Source organism: Trichosurus vulpecula, chromosome 2 (assembly GCF_011100635.1).
Source record: "Trichosurus vulpecula isolate mTriVul1 chromosome 2, mTriVul1.pri, whole genome shotgun sequence".
Taxonomy (NCBI): domain Eukaryota; kingdom Metazoa; phylum Chordata; class Mammalia; order Diprotodontia; family Phalangeridae; genus Trichosurus; species Trichosurus vulpecula.
Window position 1 is genome coordinate 180158820 of NC_050574.1, and position 13205 is coordinate 180172024.

The 13205-nt window shown below is 39.7% G+C and overlaps 1 pseudogene; it reads right to left on the reverse strand.

Annotated features, from left to right (window-relative positions):
• Positions 1 to 13205, reverse strand: part of LOC118836864 — a 61947-nt pseudogene that overhangs the window by 742 nt on the left and 48000 nt on the right.

Sequence of the window (13205 nt, forward strand, 5' to 3'; positions counted from 1 at the left end):
CTAAAGTCTGGACACATAGGAAATCTCATTAACCGTTTCACCGAAGACTGTGCTGTTCAGCTATTTCTTTTTCTGGGAGTATGCTAAAGGAGAAGGTATACTCAATGAAAATCACAGATGCAACACACTTGATTGAATGCATAAACGCATAAAGAGTGAATGTGCTAAAATTGACGGTAATGTGGAGTTATTGCATCGAGTTCACGTAAATCTTGCAAAACTATCAACCTTTGCATCACAAATGATGGAAATCGTATTGAAGATGTTATTTGTTAATATTCCAATTAAATAAAATGTTGTTGAAAATTTCATTCATTTCTTGAAAATATGCATTTTTGCCTTTGTGTCCGGATTTTAGTAACACCCTGTACATATACCTTCACATTAAAATTATTTTCATAATAGTCAAGTTGTAAAGAAGAATTATAACCAATGGAATGAACCATGAGAAGGAAGAAACAAAACCAAAAAAGAAAAAAAGAGAGAGAGAGAGCAAATAGTTTGCCACAATCTGCATTCAGATTCTGTAATTCTTTCTCTGGATGTGGATAGCTTTTTCCATTTTGATTCTTCTGGAGCTGTCTTAGAACCTTGTACTGCTGAGAAGAGCCAAGTCTATTAAAGTTAGTCATCACAGATACCATGTGTCTGTAATCGTGTGTAATGTTCTCCTGGTTCTGCTCCCCTCAGCATCAGATCATGTAAGTCTTTCCAGGTTATTATGAAGTCTGTCTGCTCCTCATTTCTTATAGAACAATAGTATTCCATTACATTCATATACTACAACTTGTTTAGCCATTACCCAATTGATGAGCATCCCCTTGATTTCCAATTCTTTGCTACCACAAAAAAAGCTGCTATAAATATTTTTGTACATATGGGTCCTTTTCCCATTTGTATGATCTCTCTGGGATACAGCCCTAGAAGGGATGTATTGCTGGGTCAAAGGGTATGTACATTTTTATAGCCCTTTGGGCACAGGACAACTAGTAGAAAGTTGAGGTGAATTCTCATTTAACAATAAACTACTATATTTTTTGAGTCATTTAAACTTCCTGGGGAAAAATAATGATAAAATTGATCATTGCTCATCAGAATTATTTCAACACTCTCCTTCATTTGCCTTCCTACCTTCAGTTGTCAAAATCATGCTTTTTTTATATGCCTGCCTTTCAGGAAGCCTCCTCAGATTATTCCAGCCACATTGACCTGTGATTCCCTGTATTTCTATTGTGCTGAGACCAAGGTTAGAACACTATTGTATTTGGATCTTTATCACTGTTTAATTACTTAATTATCAATCAACAAATATTTATTAAGCACTTACTATGTGCCCAGTACTGTGTTAAACATTAATAATAATAGAGAAGCATGTGTAACAATGGATGGGGAGGCTGCCTAGGCCTCAGAAAGAGGTCCATGCTGAATGCCCAGGTAGGAGAAAGAGGGTCCAATGTCCCAGCCTGTAGTGACCCAGCAGTGGCTCTCTCAAAGTTAGATAAAGAGGAAAGGAGACCTGAGATCTCTATTTGTAGAGAGAGAAGGAGCCAGTAGAGAGAGTAAAAGGAAGATGAGATAGAATCACAGAGATGTAATTGACTGTACTTGACACCAGCTTGGATATGGAGGGTGAGGGTGAGGGAAAAGCTGAAGATGACTTTGAGGTTTCACACCTGCTTGACTGGGAAGATGATGATTCTGTCAACAATAGTATGGAAATTTAGAGGGTTAAGGACAGTTTTGGGGGGAAGATGTGTTCAATTTTGGACATATTCATTTTGAGCTGGGACGACCAGGTGTAAATATTGAGCAAGCAGTTGGAGACCAGAGTTCAGGAGGTAGACTGGGACCAGATGTGTAGATTTGGGAATCTTCCTGGAGGCAATAACTGAATATAGGGGAGCAGATGAGAACGGAGAGGGAGTGAATGTGCAAAGAGAAGTAGAGAGGGCCTAGGAAAGAGCTTTGAAAAACACCTAAAAGTAAGGAATTGGATATAGATGGATGAATTAGAAAGATTACTTATAAGAAATGGCCAGACAGATAAAAAGAGAGCCTGGAGAGAGAGAGTCATGCCTAGGGAAGGAGGAATATCTTTTTAATATATAAATTCTTTCCTTGGACAATCATGAGTAAGCTCCTTTATGTGCAAAGCATTGTACTTGGCATTGGGGGATATGTGATAATTAAGGCATGGCAGCTGCCCTTTTAAAACTTACAATTTAGCAAGGGAAACATAGATGAATAAAGAATAGTATACAATAATGATGTTGCAGGATGGGATTGTGGGATCAGAAGACAGGTACAAAGTATTTTGTGAGGTCAAAAGAAAGATAATTTCCAAGTGAGGCAATAGGGAGAGTGTTTTTGGAGGAGTTAGCCAGTGATGGGGAACTTGCAGCCTCAAGGCTACATGTGACCCTCTAGGTCCTCAAGTTCAGCCCTTTGAGTGAATCCAAACTCCACAGAACAAATTTTCTTCATAAAAGGATTTGTCCTGTAAAACTTGAAGTCAGTCAAAAGGCCGAACCCAAGAACCTAGAAGGCCACATGTGGTCTCAAGGCCACAGCTTCTGAGATGAATCTTAAAGGATGACTTGAATTTCTAAAGCCAGCGTGCAGATGGGGGATGGGAAGGAGAGAGCATTCTAGGCATGAGAACCATGTAAGCAAAGACCTAGAGATGGGAATGCATCCAGGAGACAGTAAATAGTCCCTGTTAAGAAATTCAGTAAATAGGGCAAAGGGTATTGTAAGAAGTTGCAGGAGTTCAGGAATTTCACTTGGGATGAATCCAGATCTGTTAGACTAGGTGAGGATTAGCTCTTCAAGATTATCATATGATTACCCTATTTTAGACAGGTCACAATATACCAGTGAGATTAGATTAGCTAGTTTTCTGAAAGAAAGGGTATTAACTAGGACAGAAGAGAAAACTCCTGTGTCTTCTGCCTAGGCTAGAGAGACGAGAAGCTTCCAGCCACTGTTAAAATGGATTAATTTGAGACCAAGAGAGGGTGAATCAGATCCCAAGATTAGAAACAATGGGAAAAATTACATAAATTATAAAACATTTACTTAGATTAAAAGTTTTGATTTGTTTAATCTAAGAGGGATTGGTGTGATAGTGAATGGGATGAATGTTAAATTCTCAAAGTATGATTTTTAATTAATTTTTAAAAGTTGCCTCACTAATATCTATGTTCTGTATTTTGCAATATGTATTGCAATAATCTGATGTGAGCCTCTGAAAAGCAGTGCTAATATCTTTTCTTCAGTACTCTTACCACTTGGCACCTGATGTGGATACCTGTAGGCATGAAAAAACCTTCAGTAAGATGAGTTAATCAAGGAATACTTCCTAGAGGAGAGGACTTTTGAGCTTGGCCCCTGATGAAAGTTGATAGAGATGTATGAAAGGCTAGGGGCCACTCCTGAAAGGCCAATGGACAGACAGGAACAAAGTTACAGAAACCCAGGCAGTTGACTTTTAATTTGCCTAATCCTATAAAACATTATCTTGGGGTTTATATCATGCCCACTTTGAGCCTTTCAGAGAAAAGGTGGCATTTACAGCATGGTACAATTAAAAGAGGACTCTTTTTGAAGCCAGAGGGACTGGGTTCAAATCCCAAGTCTGCCACTTTGCTCCCTGTGTAACCTTGAGCAAGTTATTTAAACCTTCAGAGACTAAGTTTCTTCATCTGTAAAGTGAGGGCCTTGGACCAGATCACTTCTGAGGTCCCTTATAGCTCTAAATCTAGGATCCTATGGGTCTTCTTAAGGAATAAGGGAGCTCGTTTACTTGCTTCAGTGAGTCAGATGGCCTAAACAGAAAGAGGCAAGGACAGTTAATTAAACAGAAGTAGATACAAAGGAATAGCATATGCAGTCCTGGTGTCAGGAAGGCTAAAACTTAGAACCTGCTGAGGCTTTTGTTAAATACTATGCACAACATTGAACAAATGGTCAACAAAATGCTAAGGACATCTGGGACATAGGGAGCTTGTTGGAAGAAGAGCACTATGGTTAGGTTCCAGAGTAGATGCCAAGACAACCTAGGTCTCCTCCTGGACTCCTCACTCTCTCTCCCCCTCCCCAAATTCAATCAGTTGCCAAGTAACATCTTTTCTACTCTCCCAATATCTCTCATATACACCCCACTTCTTTCCTCTGATACTGCCACTACCCTGCTGCAGGGTCTCATCACTTCGTGCCTGGCCTATTGCAATGGCCTGCTGGAGGGTCTGCTTGCCTCAAGTCTCTCCCCATTTCAGTCCATCAAATTGTTCTTCCTGAATCATACATCTGACCTACTCAATCAGTTCCAATGGTTCCCCGTTACCCCCAGGATCAAATATAACGTTCTCAGTTTGGGTTTTTAAAAAATTCCATAACCTGACCCCTTTCTATCTTTCCAGTCTTTTGACATCTTGCTTCCCTCTACATACTCCAGGATCCAATGACTCTGGCTCTTTGGTATTCTTCACATGTGACACTCTATCTCTGGACTCCAAGCATTTTCACCAACTGTTCCCATGCCTGGTACACTCTACCCCCTCATCTCTGACTCCTGGCTTTCCTAGCTTCCTTTAAGCACCACCTTCTACTGAAAGCCTTTCCCAGCCCTCCTTAACCTTACTGCTTCCTCTCTGAGATTATCTACAACTTACCCTCAATATACCTTGTTTGTACATGGTCTTGGTCTATATCTCATCTGTCTCCCTCATTAGACTGTGAGCTCCTTTAGAAAGCAGGGAGTGTCTTTTGCCTTTCTTTGTACTTCCAGCACTTAGCACAGTGCCTGGAACCTAGTGGGTGCTTAGTAAATGTTTGTTGACAGACTGGGGGTGGCTAAACAAATTATTTTACTGCACTATAAGAAATTATGTATATGATGAATACAGAGAAAAATAGAAAGAGCTATATGAACTGATGCAGAGTAAAGTAAGCAGAGCCAAGAAAACAACGTTCATAATGACTAAAATAGAAATAGAACAACTGTGTGTGCACGTGCGCGTACATGCACACGCACATGCACACACACACACAACTCCACAAATGAATGTTGTAAAGTTACAAAGAATGATCATGACTCTAATGAAGAGATATAAGACACCCTCATACCACTTGGAGGTCCATGAGTGTTGGTCATTTAACATATTTTCAGAATTTTTCAATGTATTGATCATTTATGCTGATTTTTTCCTTTTCTTGTTTTTAAAAAAATATTATTTGTTTTATAAGAATACAAGTCATTCTCCAATTGATAAATGGTCAAAGGATATGAACAGGAAATTTTCAGATGAAGAAATTAAAGCTATCTATAGTCGTATGGAAAAAATGCTATAAATCACTATTGATTAGAAATGCAAATTAAAACAATTCTGTGGTACCACTTCACACCTAAAAGGAAAATGACAAATGTTGGAGAAGATGTGAGAAAATTGGAACACTAGTGCATTGTTGGTGGAGTTGCGAACAATCTAACCATTTTGGAGAACAATTTGGAACTACGTGCAAAGGGCTATAAAACTGTGCATACTCTTTGATTCAGCAATACCATTACTAGGTCTGTATCCCAAAGAGATCATAAAAAAGGGTAAAAGATCGACATGTACAAAAATATTTATAGCAACTCTTTTTGTGGTGGCCAAGAATTGGAAACTGAGGGGATACCCATTAATTGGGGAAAGGCTAAACAAGTTGTGGTATGTAAATGTAATGCAATACTATTGTTCTATAAGAAATGATGAGCAGGTGGATTTTGGAAAAACCTGGAAAGACTTACATGAACTGATGCTGAGTGAAGTAAGTAGAACCAGGAGAACATTGTATACAGCAGCAGCGATATTGTGCAATGGTTAACTATTTAATAGTTAGACTTAGCTCTTTTCAGCAACAAAATGATCCAAGACAATATCAAAAGTCTCATGATGGAAAATGCTAACCGTATCCAAAGAAAGGACTATGGAGTCTGAATGCCAATAGAAGCTTACTATTTTTACTTTGGGGTTTTTTTAAAAATTTTTTCTTTCTCGTGGTCTTTCCCTTTTGTTCTGATTCTTCTTTCACAACATGACTAATGTGGAAATATATTTAACATGATTGTCACATATGTAACCTATATCACATTGCTTGCTGTTTTGGGGAAGGGAAAGGGAAGGGAGGAAAGGAGAAAAATTTGGAACCCCAAATTTTACAAAAATGAATGTTGAAAACTGTTTTTACATGTAATTGGAAAAAATACTATTGAGGAAAAAGTATTATTTGTTATATGGGATGGCTCTCTGATACAGGAGGAGGAGGGATACTGGGGAAAATTATGGTGATATAGAAAAAAGACATTATTTAAAAACTTATTAAAATATTTTATGTTCCTGAGTTCAGGACAACAGTGCCTGATTGTAATTGGGGGATGTAGCTCAGGAGAACCATAAATAGCAGAGGATCTCAGTTTCAGTAGGTACAGAAGGTGAGTTTGAGGGAGCTCTTCCAGTAACCTACACGATCATAACACTATAGATTTAGAGAGAGAAGGAAACCTAGAGGTCATTTATTTATAGCTCCAGAGATCTAGAGCTGGAAGGGACCTCAAAGTACAACTTCTTTATTTTATTGATGAGAATAATGAAGTCCAGGAAAGTTAAGGGGCTTGTCCAAGGTCACAAAGCTAATAAGTGGCAGAATTGATTCTGGCCTCTCTTATTCTATACCCAGCACTTTTTCTGCTACACCAGGCTGGTGAGGGATGAATTGTCAAGTGGTTAAAGGTCAAGAGCTTTATCATTAGGAGCAATGCAAAAGAAGGTAACTGAGGTAATATTTAAATATTTAATATGCAGCTGCTCTGACTCCACAGCTAGTGTTTTTTCTACTATACCAAAATTTCTTGACCTTTTTTGTGCCATGGAACCTTTTGGCAGTCTAGTGAAGCATATGGATTCCTTCTCAGAATGTGTGTGTGTGTGTGTGTGTGTGTGTGTGTGTGTGTGTGTGTGTGTGTGTGTGTATTTGTCCAGGCAATGGGGGTTAAATGACTTGCCTAGGGTTACACTCCCAGAATATTTTTAAACACATAAATGAAAATGTATAAGGTTATGAAGAAAATAAATTATATTGAAATAGTTATCAAAATTTTTTGAAATAAAAGTTCAGAGATACTAGGTCACTGTAATAACCTAACCCTGTAGAGGGCCAGCTCTGAGAAAGTCCATTCTGGGATAAGATACAGGCCAGGTTTTCCCTGAAGCCTGTTCTTGCCCTTGGGCTGATATCTCAGCAGGTGGGCTCTCCAAACCCCGCCTCAGCACACACATGCTGCTCAGAATGAAGGCTCTCCAAGCCTCCTCCGTACACACGTGTTCTCTCCAAAACCCCCACGGCACACACATGCTGAACACCACCTATGGGCTATTAACACAATATTGTTTACTGCAAAAGGGGAACAAAGCACGAGGAAGTCATGCAATGCAAATGTTTTCACACGTGAATTTGTTGATCTGCTTACCTGAAAAAGTATATAAGCCCTGTCCCTCAGTTTAATAAACAGAGCTGTCCTTTACTCTGCTGCCTGGCCCATGTATTGTTTTCACTCTCTGTGGCATCCTTTTCACTCTCTGGTGGCCACCGCTGGCAGCAAGTGGCGGCACAACCCCTCTCATTTTACAGATGAGAAAACTGTGGCCCAGAAAGGGGCAATAACTTACTCAAAGTCACATAGATAGTGACAGTAGTGGGATTTGAACCCTGGTCCTCTGACTCTATGCCCAACATTCTTTCCACTGCATTATGCTACCTTGGTGCCATATGTCAATAATGATGTGCACTAAATGGAAACTAGTCTCCCTTCTAGAGGAGAAAGGAAAAGGTCTGAAAGATCTCACTTTCTAACTTATCATGGAGGAAAATGTGTTCCCTTGTCAGGAAGATAATTCTAGGGGGAAAAATAGGATAGGGTTCAGGAACTATACCTGTGATTTTCTTGGTATAGAGAAGGGACTCCCAGATAAGGACATCTCTACCAGTGAAAGTCAGCACCTTCTCTGCAGTTTATAGTACTAGAGAGATATTTAGTAGAATATAGAAATTTGAGCATATTGAAAAGGGGTCTATGTGGTTTGTCCTTCATTCTCAAAGAGGACCATGACATCAGGGAGATGATGACATGACTTGCAATTGAATTTGAATTGAGTGAGGGAGGGCTATGTAAAGTCACCAGCCTCACATTTTCCTCCAGACCCAACTGGGTTCAGTGGCCAGATATGGAACTGGAGATGACCCAGGGTGCAGTGGGGGACCTTGACCATTTTAAACTAAGGTCTTTTCAAGTACTCACTTTGAGTGAAGCAATGTCCATTCAGTAAATAGGCCTCTTTAAGAAGTGAGTCAAGAAAAACAACTCTGAGGTACCACATCACACCTATCAGATTGGCTAACATGACAAAACAGGAAAATGATAAATGTTGGAGAAGATGTGGGAAAATTGGAATACTAGTACATTGTTGGTAGAGTTGTGAACGGAATCAGCCATTCTGGAGAACAATTTGGAACTATGTCCAAAAGGCTATAAAACTGCATACCATTTGACCCAGCAATACCACTTCTAAGTTTGTATTTCAAAGAGATCATGAAAATGAGAAAAGGACCCACATGTACAAAAAATATTTATAGCAGTTCTCTTTGTGGTGGCCAAGAATTGGAAATTGAGGAGATGTCCATCAATTGGGGAATGGCTGAACTACTTGTGGTATATGAATGTAATGGAATACTATTGTGCTATAAGAAATGATGAGTAGACAGACTTCAGGAAAACCTGGAAAGACTTATATGAACTGATGCTGAGTGAAGTGAGCAGAACCAGGAGAATACTGTACACAGTAACAGCCACAGTGTTTGAAGACTGATTTTGATAGACTTAGCTGTTCTCAGCAACGCAAGGACCTAAAACTTTTCCAAAGGACTCATGATGGAAAATACCATCCATATCCAGAGAAAGAAGCTGAAGGTGGGGGTGGGGGGAAGTAGGGGGGTGGCATGGTGGGGAAAGTCCAGAGGGTCAGGAGTGTAGCCTGGAGAAGAATGACAGACAACCTGGAAGAATGAAGACATAGAGAGCAGCAGATAAGATACAGGAAGATGCACAGCAGTACAAGTGCTCACTACTTCACAGGAGACATTGATGGGAAAGAGGAGGGAAACAGTAATATTCAATGAGCTTAGTTATTTATACTTGATAGTATATAATATCAGTAATAAACAAATAAGAAGGAGAGTTTAACAAGAGATAACTTTGACCTCACAGTTGTCACAGAGACTTGATGGGCCTAGAAGTGTCACTCAGGACAGGCTGGCAATGGAAGGGGTCACATTGTTCAAAAGGAACAGATTAGATAAAAGCAGGGGTATGTTGGTAAATATTTAACAACCAGCTCTGGTGAGGGGGATAGGGAAGTAGGGAGAGGGTGAGGGAAATGTAACACAACACATTCTTAACCTTAATCTGTATTATTAACATTTTCTCCATCACTTTATTAGGACTAGACAATCAATAAAACAATAAATCAATTCCTGATTTGTAGCAGTATAAATGCTTACACTGAAAACTTAACAATTGCTGTCACCAGGTAGAAAAAGGCTCCAGCACCTCCCTGAGATGGGGGGTGGTGCAGTGAAATTATATATTGATTCTTTCATTCAACAAATATTTATTAAGGATCAAGAAAATATTTGTTTGAATGGAAATTCATGAACCTAAGGGATGAAAAATGATAAAGACCATTTGAGTAAAAATCCTAGGAAATAGCAACAGCTCACATATTGAATCTGTTGACAAATCATGTCTTTTCTGCCTTCCCACCATCTCTGGTTATGTCTTTTTTCTCCTCTGACACAGCTGTCACCCTGGAGCAGGACCTCATCATCTCATACCTGGACAATTACAATAGCCTGCTGGTTGGTCTCCCTGCCTCAATTCTTTCCCAGTGGTTCCCTATTACCCCCAGGATCAATTATAAAATACTGTTAGATTTTTAAAGTCCTTCCTTCCATGTGCTCTACAATCCAACATCATTGACCTTGACTGTTCCTCACATCTTGCCTTTTCATTGGTTATCCCCCATGCCTGTATTGCTCTCCTTCTTCACCTCAGTCTCCTGGCTTCCCAGAAGACTCAACTCAAATCCCACCTTCTTCAGGAGGCCTTTCCTTGTTCCCCTTACTGGTACTGCTTTCCTTCTAAGATTACCTCCCATTTACATGTATAAAAACAATCCTTTTCTTGTCTGTGTCCTCCATTAGATTGTGAGTTCCTTGAGGACAGGGATTTTGTTTTTGCCTTTCTTTTTGATGGTGTCTCAGTATAATGTTAGGAGTATAATACTGGCCACAAGACCAGCTGAAGGAATTAAATGTTATAAATCAGAAATTTGGCACAGAGACTCTCTATAATTGTGATATTGGTGAAAAGTAGCATGGTGTAAGAGATAGAGAGCTGGCTTGGCATCATTAACATCTGGGCTAAAGTCCTGTCTCTGAAACATACTAACTGTGTGACCTTGGGTAAGTCATTTAACTTCTTAGCCCTCTAGGTAACTTTCAGGTAGTCCAATAATTTTTAAATTGTATTTCCTGGATCTATTTTCCAGGTCAGTGGTTTTTCCAATGAGATATTTCACATTGTCTTCTATTTTTTTATTCTTTTAGTTCTATTTTATAATTTCTTGATTTCTCATAAAGTCATTAGCTTCCATTTGCTCCATTCTAATTTTTAAGGCATTATTTTCTTTAGTGATCTTTTGGACCTCCTTTTCCATTTGGCCAATTCTGCCTTTTAAGGCATTCTTCTCATTGACTTTTTGGACCTTTTTTACCATTTGGGTTAGTCTATTTTTTAAGGTGTTATTTTCTTCAGTATTTTTTGGGTCTCCGTTAGCAAGCTGTTGACTCATTTTTCATGATTTTCTTGTGCCATTTTAATTTCTCTTCCAATTTTTCCTCTACTTCTCTTATTTGATTTTCCAAATCCTTTTTGAGCTCTTCTATGATCTGAGACCAGTTCATATTTTTCTTGGAGGCTTTTGATGAAGGATCTTTGACTTTGTTGTCTTCTTCTGGATACATGTTTTGATCTTCTTTGTTACCAAAGTAAGACTCTATAGTCTGAGGTTTTTTACAATGTGTGCTCATTTTCTCAGCCAATTACTTGTTTTTTTAGCTCTCTATCAAGATAGAACTCTGCTTCCAGAGTGGAGAGTGCTCTGTCCCAAGCTTCAGAGGTTTTGTGCTGCTTTTTTCAGAGCTACTTCTAGACACCTGTAAATTTTCAGTTCTTCTGAGGTGGTATAACCCAATGAGAAGTGTTAGAACTCTACTGGCCTATGCTCTGGTCTATGAGTGATCTCAAGCATGCTTTTCTGTCATGTAACTACCAGGAGAACTCCCTCTCCACAGCCACTACAAGCTCTGCCACACCAGTGCTCCTCCTCCCCCCAAGACCACCAACCAGGTCTGTGACCTGGATCCAAGCAGGACAAAGCAAGAGAATCCTGCCTCATCACCAGCAAAGAGATCCCTGCACTCCCGCTCTGATCAGCCACTTGATTTCCCCCATCGACTGTGGGCCTGGAGATCCAGAAGCAGCAGCTGCTGATGGCCTCCACTGCCCTGGGGCTGGGGCCAGACTGAGCACTTCTCTCACCCAGGTCCAACAGAGTTTTCCCACTGACCTGCTAAGTTGTCTTTGGCAGTTTGTGGGTTAAGAAGTCTGGAAACCGCAATAGCTCAGTGATTCAGGGCCCTGAGGCCTGCTCTGCCCGGTCTGCTCTGGCCTGGCCTGTCCTGGTGCAGCCCACACTGGGCTGTGCTCTGCTCCTAGCACAGTGCCATAGACCCTTCCCAGCGACCATCCAGGCTGTCTTGGGCTGGAGACTTGTTTCACTCTGTTATTTCGTGGGTTCTGTAGCTCTAGAATTTGTTTAGAGTCATTTTTTCTGCAGGTATTTGGAGAGATTTGGGGGAGAGCTCAAGGAAGTCTCTGTCTTCTGTCTGACATCTTGGCTCTCCTCACTCCCCAGGTAACCTTCTAAAACCACAAATAATAATCAATTTGTCAGTCTACATTTATGGAAAGAGTTTCTACACTGTGATTTCCCTATGCTGGATAAAACTTCAGGGCTAGATGCCACCCTCAGGTGGCCCTCAGGGCCTTAAGCTAATTGTACCCCTAGAGGTCCTTCTCTGATAAAACCAAAGAATTTAATATGTTCTTGACTTGCTTTACTAATAATTTCGTCTTTTGGAAGATGGGGGAAACAACAAGGACAAACTGCTATTCTGGATTTGATTTTGACCAATGAGGGGAAATGATTGATGAATTGGAAAGGCCTAGAACCTTGGGAGTCCATAACCACATCATCTTTGTAATAAATAAGGACAGGAATGTTAGGCATAGCCTGGACTTCAGGAGAGCAAATTTCAAAGAATTCAGAGACAGGATAGGTAGGATACTTTCAAAGAGATACAGAATGCATTTGAAGGAAGGAAAGAGAGAAGTATCTAAAAAAACCCAATGTAGCTACAATGGGAGCTCATAAGCTGAATGAAATTTTAAATAGCCGTGTTATACAAGAGTGGCAGGGCACTTTCAGAATAGTGTCAGGAAAGCCAAAGATCATTTTGAATTGAGGCTTGTGACAAATACTGAAGACAACAAAAAAGGGCCTTTTTCGTTGTTTGGAGAGGGAGAGGGCAAGAGTCAGAGAAAAAGATGAGAAGCCTACTTGGGGTGAAAGGGATGATGACAAGAGACAACAGAAGCCAGAACTGCTCAATATTTCTTTTGTTTCTAGTTTTTTGGTTTTTTTTTTTTTAGTCCTTGAAGAATGATCTTCAGAACAAAAGTAGTTAACAGGGAATTAAAACCAAAGCTAAGTAAGGAGATGGTGAGAGAATTCCTAGCTGGCTTCAATTAATTTAAGCCACCAGGTCTGGACTAACTATATCCTTTAGGCACTGACTGAACTTGTAAATGTGATTGTTAAACTACTGTCAATAATCTTTGAAGAATTGTGGCTAGTGAGCAAAGTTTCATTGAAAAATCAAATAAATGTTCTTCTTGATTTTCAAAAAGAGAAAGGTGTATACTTCAAATTATAGACTAGTAAGCCTAAAATTGATTCCTGATAAAATTTTGGAGTGGATTACTA